At 43.4% G+C, this 10,890-nt stretch overlaps 1 long non-coding RNA gene across 6 annotated transcripts in view; it reads right to left on the minus strand.

Annotated features, from left to right (window-relative positions):
- LOC117355427 overlaps positions 1 to 9,133 on the minus strand; it is a 129,544-nt gene extending 120,411 nt beyond the window's left edge. For 4 of the 6 annotated variants that reach the window (XR_004538357.1, XR_004538356.1, XR_004538360.1 and 1 more), the window contains exons 1-2: positions 8,922 to 9,133; positions 6,382 to 6,496 (exon numbers count right to left, since the gene is read on the minus strand). This is a non-coding gene — a long non-coding RNA (uncharacterized LOC117355427). The remainder of the gene's footprint in view (positions 1 to 6,381; positions 6,497 to 8,921) is intronic. The other 2 variants (XR_004538361.1, XR_004538359.1) reach the window with 1 other exon arrangement.
- Positions 9,134 to 10,890: the final 1,757 nt, after the last annotated feature.

Raw genomic sequence — 10,890 nt, forward strand, 5'->3', positions numbered from 1 at the left:
GCCACTTACAGAATCAACCTCTGAATTCCTATCCTTCTAATTCTATAAGCATGGGTGGACATTTTTATGACTAATGACAAAATTGCACATTAAAGTTATAGAATAGCACTTAATTGTTTAAATGGGGGTAATTGGCTTTAACTGCCAATAATGACCCTTAAATGGCATTAGTTGGCACAAAACTTGGAGTTACACTTGTAAATGCACTTAGATGCTATTCTACAAACTAAGGCCTCGATTCTATATGTGTGGTACTAAGTGCAATTATATAAAAGTTAGGCACATTGCATAGAATCACACTTAGCGCTGCCTAAGCGGGGTTAGGCAAAACTAGGCATTGTAACATTTAGGTGCACCGTATAAATGCCAGGGTTTTCTTTGCCTAAATGCATTCACTTAAGTTAGGCACAATATATAGGACATTGCCACTCCCCCTGTTGGACACTCCTTCACATAACTACAGCCACACTAAAGCTGATACTTTGTCCCGGGGCGGAGGAAGAGAGGAGAGGAGGAAACAGGAAGCAGCCCATAGAAAACGTAAAAGGCAGGGCAAGGAAGAGAGAGAGGCGAAGGGGAAGTTTTACTAACAGGTGATTTTAATATGCTGGATGTTGATTGGAGTTTTCCTATTCTGGGGTCTTCTAGAAGTAGGGAAATCCTTGATTCTCGACAAGGAGAACTGTTACAGCAGTTGATAATGGAACCCATGCAGGATGGGGGTCATACTGGACTTAGTGCTTACAAACAGGGAAAGTGTTTCTGATGGTACAGTAAGTGATCATCTAGCTTCCAGTGATCTCTGCATGGTACGGTTTAATATTAAGATAGGAATAAAGAGGGCTCATTCAAAAGTAAAGGTTCTAGACTTTTAAAAAAACTAATTTTCTTTGGATGGGGGATTACATCAAGGAATTGTCTGGATGGGAACGTCTGGAAGGAGTCGAAATGCAGTGGACAAAACTGAAATGAGTTATTGTAAGGGCAACAAACCTTTTTGTGAGGCAAGAAGGTAAAAGTAAGAAGAAAAGAAGGCTGTTTTGGCTCTCAAAAAGAGTAGCTGAGAAGGTAAGGAATAAGAGGTTAGCTTTCATAAACTACAAAAGATCGCAGAAAGAGGAAGAATGGAAAAATATATCTGGAAAAGAGAGGCTAGACATGTAGTCAGGAAAGCAAAGATGCAAATGGAAGAAAAAATAGCTGACATGGTAAAACAGGGAGACATGACATTTTTTAGATATATCAGTGATAAGAAGATGTTGCAAAAGTGGCATTGTGAGACTCAAAGGTGAAGAGGAGAAATATGAAGAAGCTGATAAAGAAAAGACTGACTTGCTTAACAAATATTTCTGTTCTGTGTTCACGGCTGAAGCGCCAGGAGCGGGACCACAGAAGACAAACATGAATAGGGATGGAAGAGTGGTAGATCCTAATCAATTTTCAGAGGGTTGTGTTCGTGAGGAGCTAGCTAAATTAAAGGTAGACAAAGAGATGGGGATAGATGGTGTACATGCAAGGGTGCTGAAGGAACTTCAGAAAGTTCTGGTGGCTCCACTGACTGACTTTTTCAATGCTTCTCTAGAGTCGGGAGTGGCACTGGAGGACTGGAGAAGGTGGATGTAATCCCTCTTCACAAAATTAAAAGTAAAGAAGAAGTAGGGAATTACAGGCCAGTAAGTCTGATTTCTGTGGTAAGCAAATTAATAGAAATGATTTTCAAACAGAGAATGGTGAAGTTTCTGGAATCCAATGGATTACAGGACCAGAGGTAACATGGAGAGGTAGTTCTTGTCAGACAAATCTGATCAATTTCTTTGACTGGGTGACCAGTGAATTGGATAGAGGGAGTGTGCTAGATGTGTGTATTTTGATTTTAGCAAAGCCTTTGACAGTGCTCCACACAGACGTCTAATAAATAAACCGAGTGCCCTCGGGATGGGTCTCAAAGTGACAGGCTAGGTAAGGAATCGGTTGAGTGGAAGGCAACAGAGGGTAGTGATTAATGGAGATCGCTCTGAGGAAAGGGATGTTACTTACCAGTGGTATGCCTCAAGGTTCTGTTCTTGGGCCTGGGTTTTTTTTAACATTTTTATAAGTGATATTGCTGAAGGGCTGTCAAGTAAGATTTGCCTCTTTGTGGATGATACCAAAATCTGCAATAGAGTAGACACCTCAGATGGGGGTGAATAACATGAAGAAAGACATAGCAAAGCATGAAGAATGGTCTGAAATTTGGCAGCTAAAATTTAATGCTAAGAAAAGCAAGGTCATGCATTTGAGCTGCAAAAACCCGAAGGAACGGTACAGTTTAGGGGGTAAAGAACTTATGTGCATGACACAAGAGAGGGGCTTGGGTGTGATTGTATGTGATGATCTTAAGCTGATCAAACAGGTGGTGGTGAAAGCTAGAAGGATGCTAGGGCGCATAGGAAGAGGTATGGCCAGTAGGAAAAAGGAAATATAGATGCCCCTTTATAAGACTCTGGTGAGACCTCATTTAGAATATTGTGTACAATTCTGGAGGACACACCTTCAAATAGATATAAAAAGGATGGAATCAGTCCAGAGGAAGGCTACTAATATGGTGCATCATCTTCGTCATAAGGCATATGGGGACAGACTTAAAGATCTCAATCTGTATACTTTGGAGGAAAGGTGGGAGAGGGAAGATATGATAGAGACATTTAAATAATTATATGGCGCATATGCGCATGAGTCAAGTCTCTTTCATTTGAAAGGAAGCTCAGGAATAAGAGGGTATAGGATGAAGTTAAGAGGCTCAGGAGTAATCTAAGGAAATACTTTTATACAGAAAGGGTGGTAGATGTGTGGAACTATCTCCCAGAAGAGGTGGTATAGACAGAGACTATGTGTAAATTCAGGAAAGCGTGGGATAGGCCTGTGGAATCTCTTAGAGATAGGAAGAGATAATGATTACTGCAAATGGACAGACTGGATCAGCCATTTGGCCTTTAACTGCCATCATGTTTGTATGAAGGGAGGCCAGTGAAGTGGATCACTTGAAGCTATTAAAAGGCACTGAATTGGAAGTTTTCTTATATTTATCACTGTTTTCTGATCGGTGGAGCAACAGGCTTAGGATTTCTGGACTTGCCACTGTTCTCTGGGTGGCCAAAGCAGGAGAGAGTAGGCATCCCTCCTACTGATTTTTTTTAAAGTTGTTGGGGAGGGGAGCCATCATCAGGGGGAGGGGTCCAGCTGTGTGTGAAAGGGTTCGCGCGGCCGAGGCAGGAGGAAGTGCACATCCTTCCAGTCGGAAATCTTCTCAAAGGGGGGGTTCGGGTGGCCATGATCTTCATGGGAGGTTGGGAGCCTGGAGGGGTCAGGTGGCCACAATCTTCACGAGGAGGGGTTTCAGGAGTGTGGGGGTATAGATTTCCATGGCAGGAGGAATTGGGCATCCCTCCCGCCTCTCTTTTTTTTATGGCAGACCTGTCGGTAACACAGTTACACCTGTTGTTTTTATCAGGTCAGTATAACTATTCCTGTTTTTTGTACATCGCAAAGTGATGTTAGTGTATCGATCGGTGGGCTGGTTTTAATATTAATGACCTCATTTTAATACTAATGATGTCGTTTGCATAGTAAAGTCCGAGGCTGCATTAGATGTATGGAAAAGCGCTTAGTGAGCCATTGAGTACATCGGTTGGCAAAATAACATCATCACTAAACCGGTTCAACCAGTTTAGCAACAATCATTAGGTGCATGGTGACCTTAGTGCACCCAGGCCCAAGTGCCTAAATCATACAGCGCATAACTACAGAGGGGTTGTTAATATGGAAGGGGCATGGGTGGGTCAGGAGCATGTCAGGCATTTATGTGTTAAGTTTATAGAATACTATTAGTCGTGCGCTTAACAGTATTTAGGCGTGAGCATTTACACTTAAAAGTTAGACACTCAAATTCCAACACAGTATTCTATAACAGCTTCAGCACCCAACTTTACTGTAATAGGAAACTCAATTCATGCTCAATTTTTTCTTTTTTTTAAATTGCACCTAACGTTTCTCTCCTTTCTTGATTCTAGCCCTCTTTGTCTAGTACAGTGGATCTCAACCGTGTCCTGGAGGACCACCAGGCCAATCGGGTTTTCAGGCTAGCCCTAATGAATATGCATGAGAGAGATTTGCATATAATAGAAGTGACAGGCATGCAAATCTGCTCCATACATATTCATTAGGGCTAGCCTGAAAACCCGATTGGCCTAATGGTCCTCCAGGACAGAGTTGGGAACCACTGGTCTAGTATACACATTTGGGCCAGAGGTGCTAAAACCAGGTGTAACCTTGTATTTGCTAGACATGTAGGTTCCTAATATTTGCACTGTAACAGGCTACCCTGTATTTTTAGGAGGGTCAAGACACAAAAACCACACCACAGTGGCATAGAAATAAAACACTTTATTTCTGTACAGTTTGCCTTACACTTAATTCATACAAGAAGTTTGGCTTACCTCAGCCAAATGCTGAGTCTAGCTCAGACCTCTCCTTTCTCCTTGGACCTCTCTCTAACTGAGTCAAGCCTAGGCAGAAATACTCCTCCCTGAGACTCGCCCCTCAGACTCAGCACTGAGCCAAACATTGCAGGGCACTCTGGGACCTGTAGTCCTTCTCAAGTATATGGTGCCCTCTGCTGCCCAGTGGCATAACAGCAGTCCCAGAGAGAGGAATCCCTCACTCTGCCACATGCACCTACATCTAGAGGGCACATAAGTATACACTTAGATTAGGTTTGTATTTAAGTGGTGCACCTAATCTACATATGTACTCCAGTCTCATACCACAATGTCACTGGATGCCCATTTCAATACTGACCTCATATTATTTAAGACAAATTGTATGCCACCTTCCTATGAAATGAGTATTCAAAGTGGTTCACCAAAGCAATATAATCTGCCACTGCAATTATTCATATTGCTTATATGAACGAGAACAAACATACTACAGTGGATTAATAACATTAAGTGACTGACTTGTTTTAGTTTGTCAGTAGCATAATGCAACATTTTAATTTGATCAATTTATACTTGGGTTTGAAGAGACAAGTTATTTCAAACCTTCTAAGAAAGATCTTACCAGTGGAAAAAAGGAGCAGTGCCAAGAGAAATTAAGAAAATTGGTGGCATTTATACATGAACAGAAGAAATATGTTTTTGACTGAAAATAATGTCAGTTTACAGTATAAATCCCTACCCACTCAGTGCAGGACATTATTCTCTGAAGTACAAGCAGCTGCAGCTGCAGAGCTAGATACAAGGAGGTTGATTTTCATCTGTGGAAAAATAATGGCAGATAAGGTCTCCAAGTAACAACTTTCAGGCTGAGACTTTGGAAATTTCTTGATCTAAAGTTTAAAAGTCTATGGCACTTTGGTGCATTCCCTTATTGCAATTATTATTATATGTTGCAATCAAGTAGAAATGAGCAAGTTAAGCCAAGGAAGAGCCAGGTTTTTTAAAAAAAAGTTTGTGCCAGCATTAAGAGCCAAACACAAGATGAGCTGGAATTCTTTCCACAGGAAAAAATAGTATGCAATTTGGATAAAAAATAAAACAAATTCTTCCAACTATTCACTTACCACATTGCCAGAAGATGTGGTAAGAGCAGTTAGCATAACTGGTTTTAAGAAAGGTTTGGACAAGTTCCTGGAGGAAAAGTTCATAATTTGCTATTGAGACAGGCATGGGATAAGCCACTGCTTGCCTGGGTCGGCAGTAAGAAATGGTGTAGCTATTTGGGTTTTGGCCAGGTACTTGTGACCTGGATTGGCCACTGTGAAGACAGGATAGATGGACCACTGGTCTGACTCAGCTCTAATTTGCTTGCTACCACCATTTGTTTTTGCTCTCTTCTATATGATATAGGGTTAAAAACTGGCTCCATATTTTCAAGATAAATTGATCCAGTCCTGGTTTTATCCAGTTCTGGTTTTAACTAGTCACATGAATGTACTTGTAATACTGTTGCTGTGTGAACAGCTTGAGCAGGATGTTATTTATGTTACATTAATGTTGATATGAGCTGATCACATTGGTTTGTGAGAGAAATCTTTTAAATGTTTGACATTTTATTATCCATAGGAACCCCCTTTTCTTATTAAATTATTACATTGTGGGTTGGATATATTGTGAAGTGAGCCGGATATATTGTGAAGTGAGCCGTCTCATGTATTTGGGATTCCCTTGAGAAAAGCAGGTCATCTAAGGACAGGGGTAAAATTAGGACTGGATCAGTTTGTTGGCACTTTATATATTTTTCTCAACTCTTTTCACGCTCTTTCTAGGCAGGTTTCTGAAGCAATAGTGTGCATTGGGAAGATTCCGCCATCAGCATGCATACATATAAAATATTATTACTCACCTACAAAACAACACACACACCTGGATTTATAGACAGACTGCTTATTCCATACTGTCCAAGTAGAACACTATGATCTAGTAACCAGCATCTTCTGGAAATTCTATTTCCACGACACCTATTTTACAACACAACCAAAAAGAAGATTTTTTTTTTCCCGTAACAGCACCCACAACATAGAACTCTTTACCTCCACATCTCCGGGAAGAACTACCTTTAGAAAAAAATTATAAGCCAATCTAAAGACCTTTCTCTTTAAGGACGCCTACAACAAGTAGATATCAGACCTTAGGCAGAAGGAAGAGCGTTTCCCCCCTCCTCAAGTATTAACCATTTATGTCTTTCTCTCCTATCACAGATTGTACTTCTTCCCTTATCATTATGTTTCTGTATGTCATTAGCGTCTTTTGGTCTTAATGTCATCCCCTTGTTTTTAATAGCTATCATATTGTACACCGCTCAGGCAGTTTTTTAAGCGGTATATCAAATTTTAAATAAAGCTTGAAACTTGATAGGAATGGAGGAGGAGTCTGTTGCAATGATTCTCAACCCAGTCTCTGGGGCACACCCAGCCATTCACTAGTCATGCAAATTCATTACAGGTATCCTGAAAACCTGACTGGCTGGGCAGCAGCGTAGCAAGGGTTAGAGGCGCCTGGGACCCCACCCCCCTTTGCCACACACGCGCGCCCCCTTCTCATTCCGCCATACCTTTTTAACTTCTCCGATGCAAGCAGCATGCCCTTGTCGGTGTCGGCTCGCCCTTTGATCTCACTTCCTAGGTGCAGGACCCGAAAGTGACATCAGAGAGAGCGCCGATGCCGACATGGGCAGCAATGTTGCTCACACCAGAGAAGTTTAAAAAAAAAAAAAAAGTATGGTGAAAGGCAAGGAGCATGCACACGCAGCAGGGGGAGGAGCGGAGGGAAGAAAGGAGGCGGGTTGTCGGCGCCCCTAGCAAGATGGTGCCCCCTTACTATGCCACTGTAGCTGGGTATGACCTGAGGACTGTGGGATTCTACTGGTCTGATGGTTACAACTACAGGCTTAAATCCTACTGCTGCTCCTTCTGATTTGGGGCAAGTCACTTAATCACCCATTACCTCTGATACAAGATCAGATTATAAACTCTCCAGGAACAGAGAAATACCGGTTGTACCTGAATATAACTTACCTTGAACTACAACAGAAAAAGGCACAAACCAAATCCAAATAACCCCTCCCCCCCCTTCCTTTTACTAAGTCATGATAGAGGCTTCTACCTCGGCCCGCGACGCTAAATGCTCCAATGCTGCTCTGACGCTCATAGGAATTCTATGAGCGTCAGAGCATTTAGAACTCTGGGCCACGGTAGAAACTTCTATTGTGGCTTATTAATCCCCCCCTTTTACTAAAATGCAATAGATAATGAAGGGAATAGACTTAGTAGATAAAGACAGGTTGTTCACCCTCTCCAAGGTAGAATGAACGAGAGGGCATTCTCTAAAGTTAAAAGATAGAAAAATGGAACACTCTTCCGGGGGCTGTCATGGGGGAAAACACCCTCCAGGGATTCAAGACAAAGTTAGACAAATTCCTGCTGAACCAGAACGTACGCAGTGTGGCCGGGCCAGTCCCTGAGTAGGTGGGAAAGCCCGGCTCAGACCACAAGTAAGAATTTTGTACGCCTTTTATATGGTTAAGTGAAGGAAAACCCGGATACCGGATTTCTGGAAAACAGCATCAGGTTTATTAGTGTCCCAAATAAAAATAAGGAAAAAAAAAACATTCAAACTTGGCTTCTTAGATGCGCCCAGGCGCTTCCCGTACTCTCATACAGTTCAGTCCAGGAGAGTCATATGGGCCTTAACTCAGGGACTGGATAGCCCATTTTTACCACAATAATAAAAATTCCAAAACTCAAAATTGCCCCAGTAGTTCAGTACCTTCACTGCCCCCTATCCCCTTTGGGGTTTATCAGTTTCTCCTGACCACAGTTCCTTGCTTTACAGCTGAGAACGTCCTGTGCCAGCTTTCTCACATTTCAGTTACTTCACAGTCCCAGTATAAACAAACTTAACTTTGCTTCTGCTGTTCTCCCAAGGAACATCCACAGCCCTGCCTGCCAGGCTGTGAGGGCCACGCCTCCCATTTAGTTTGAGGTCTCCAGGCCCACCAGATGTGACCCTTATCTGCTTTATCTCCTGCTCCTGGGGAGTCTGAACACTGTGCTATTTACTGTAGCAATTTCACTCAATTAGGCAGGGCTGCCCCAGCCCTGCTTCAGTTCAGGTTTAAACGGAGCAGAAACTTTTCCCACAGGACAATACTGGACCCTCACACACTATACTCTTCCAGATCCCTGTCCTCACCAAACACTACCCCCAGGGTCACTGTACATTTCCCACTCACACTCTTGGGAACCCTGGCTTTCCATTTCCACATTCATTCCAGGCTTTACCTCCCATCCCCCTCTCTGCATGTCTGCCAAAACCTCTGCAGCATTTCCATGGGCATCATTTTCCAGCCCTTCTCCCTGGGGTTTAAGCTGCCAGTCACTGTACCTCCCGAGGGCTGTCCTGCCTCTCCTTATGAGCTGTCTTCCTGCACCACGGTCCTGCTGGGGGCTTAGGTAACTTGTGAGAGCTGGCAACTCCTTGATTCGTTTGGCTTCTGTAATCAGGGCCAGCTGTGTCCTCTTCCTTCCACTCTAACTCCCTTTGCCTTTGAGGCTTCTGTGCTTGCAAACTCCAGGGTCTGACTCCACCCCTTTGCAAATTGGTGACAGGTTTCTCTCTGACTTGGGGAAAGGAGTGATAGGGGAAATTAGTGGTTTCCAGAGCCCTCCCCATCTGGCTCTGGAGCTGTGCTGGCACCTGCCTTTTCTTGCATTCTTTTGGCTGAACCAGCTGTCCTGGCTCCATGCCGGGTTTTACAGAGCCCTGTGCTGCATTCTGGGGAGTTTTAGCAGTAGTTTTCACTGGGACAGGAGCTTCCCTGTCACAGCAGGTAAGGCTAGACTCAGGACACTGGCCTTTGACCTAGGGGCCACCGCGTGAGCGGACTGCTGAGCACGATGAACCACTGGTCTGACCCAGCAGCGGCAATTCTTATGTTCTTATTAGTGCAGGAAGCCACACTGAATGCTTCACATGGCTCCCAACGCTCATAGGAGCTCTATGAGCGTCAGGAGCCGCGCGGAGCATTCAACGCAGCTCCCTGTGCTAATAACTGTTATTGTGCTTTAGTAAAAGGTGGGGGGGGGGGAAAAGAGGGGGGACACATAGATGCACCCTTCATACAGTGCCTGTCACCTTAACAAGACAAATATTACCATGTCTTTTTTCACGCCCAACATGGAAGAAAGGGAAACATACAATTCTATATATTTTCAACTAGAACGTTCTTCTCAAACTATACATTTTTGTTTTCTCTTTGATGTGTTCTTCAAAAGTATTTTGAACTTTTTCAATCACAAACTTAACAGCAAAACCATGCTGGTACTTTTTTGTCTGCACAAACCAATCTGATATTCAGACATAATGCACCCACTCAGAGTGAAAGGTCACTTGGACACACAAAGTCAGAGGCGTGAAGAAAGTACAAGTTTTATTCACAGCATGCATGCTGGACCCCTGAGCTCCAAGCTGGCTCAGAAGTGCCGAAACCAGGAAGTTACAGAGATATTTATTCATTTTTCTGGCTATACAACTGAATTCTAGAAAAAGCTTTTCACGTGTTACTTTTCTTAACACTCATTGGTTCTAAGCTCACACTAGCAGGTCACTAGCAGGACACCTATCTAACTCTTACAGTTAAATGTACAGAAGGGCAGGGTACATCATGGCTCAAACTCTTATCTATTCAGCTTACAATGTGGTAAGGTAGGGACATACATTTTAGGCAGATGCAGTCAATAGATTATACACTGTTTTCAGCTATGTAGGCCAGAGCAATATTTTAAACAACAGTTAACTATTTCATGACCCTACATTCCCCCCTTTCAGGCTGGCGTACCTAAGGAGCCAAGCCTGACAAAATAAAGTTAGGGGTCAGGAAAGTCGGGGTCCCCAGTGGGTAAGGGACGATACTGGGAGAGGGCCAATGCAACAGTGGAACGTTTGACAACAGAGTCCATAGTTCAGTGGAGCAGCTTTATGGCTATGGGGACCATACAGGGCAGGCAGCAAAGGAGCAGAGAAGACAGGGCAGCAACCAGCAAGATGATCTTCAGTGCTGAACCAGAGGGCAACCAGGAGCTGAAGGTACCAGAGATCCAGTCTGCAGTAAGGTCACGCCAGGTCTGGTCAGGAACATGAGCCAGTTTGGTGATACGATCCACATCGTTCTCAATCACTTTACTCAAGTTCAAGGCAGCAGTTGGAGAGGTTGAATTTATCACAGGCACAGCAGCTAGTAAATAGTCCAAAGCTAGACGATTCTGATAAATAGCAGTGCGCATTTTAGCATTCGCTCTGACAATGGTACTCAAAGCTCGGGAGGTCTCATTGGTTATCAGTTCAAGTACAGCTT

The sequence above is a fragment of the Geotrypetes seraphini genome, chromosome 2 (genome assembly GCF_902459505.1).
Source record: "Geotrypetes seraphini chromosome 2, aGeoSer1.1, whole genome shotgun sequence".
Taxonomy (NCBI): domain Eukaryota; kingdom Metazoa; phylum Chordata; class Amphibia; order Gymnophiona; family Dermophiidae; genus Geotrypetes; species Geotrypetes seraphini.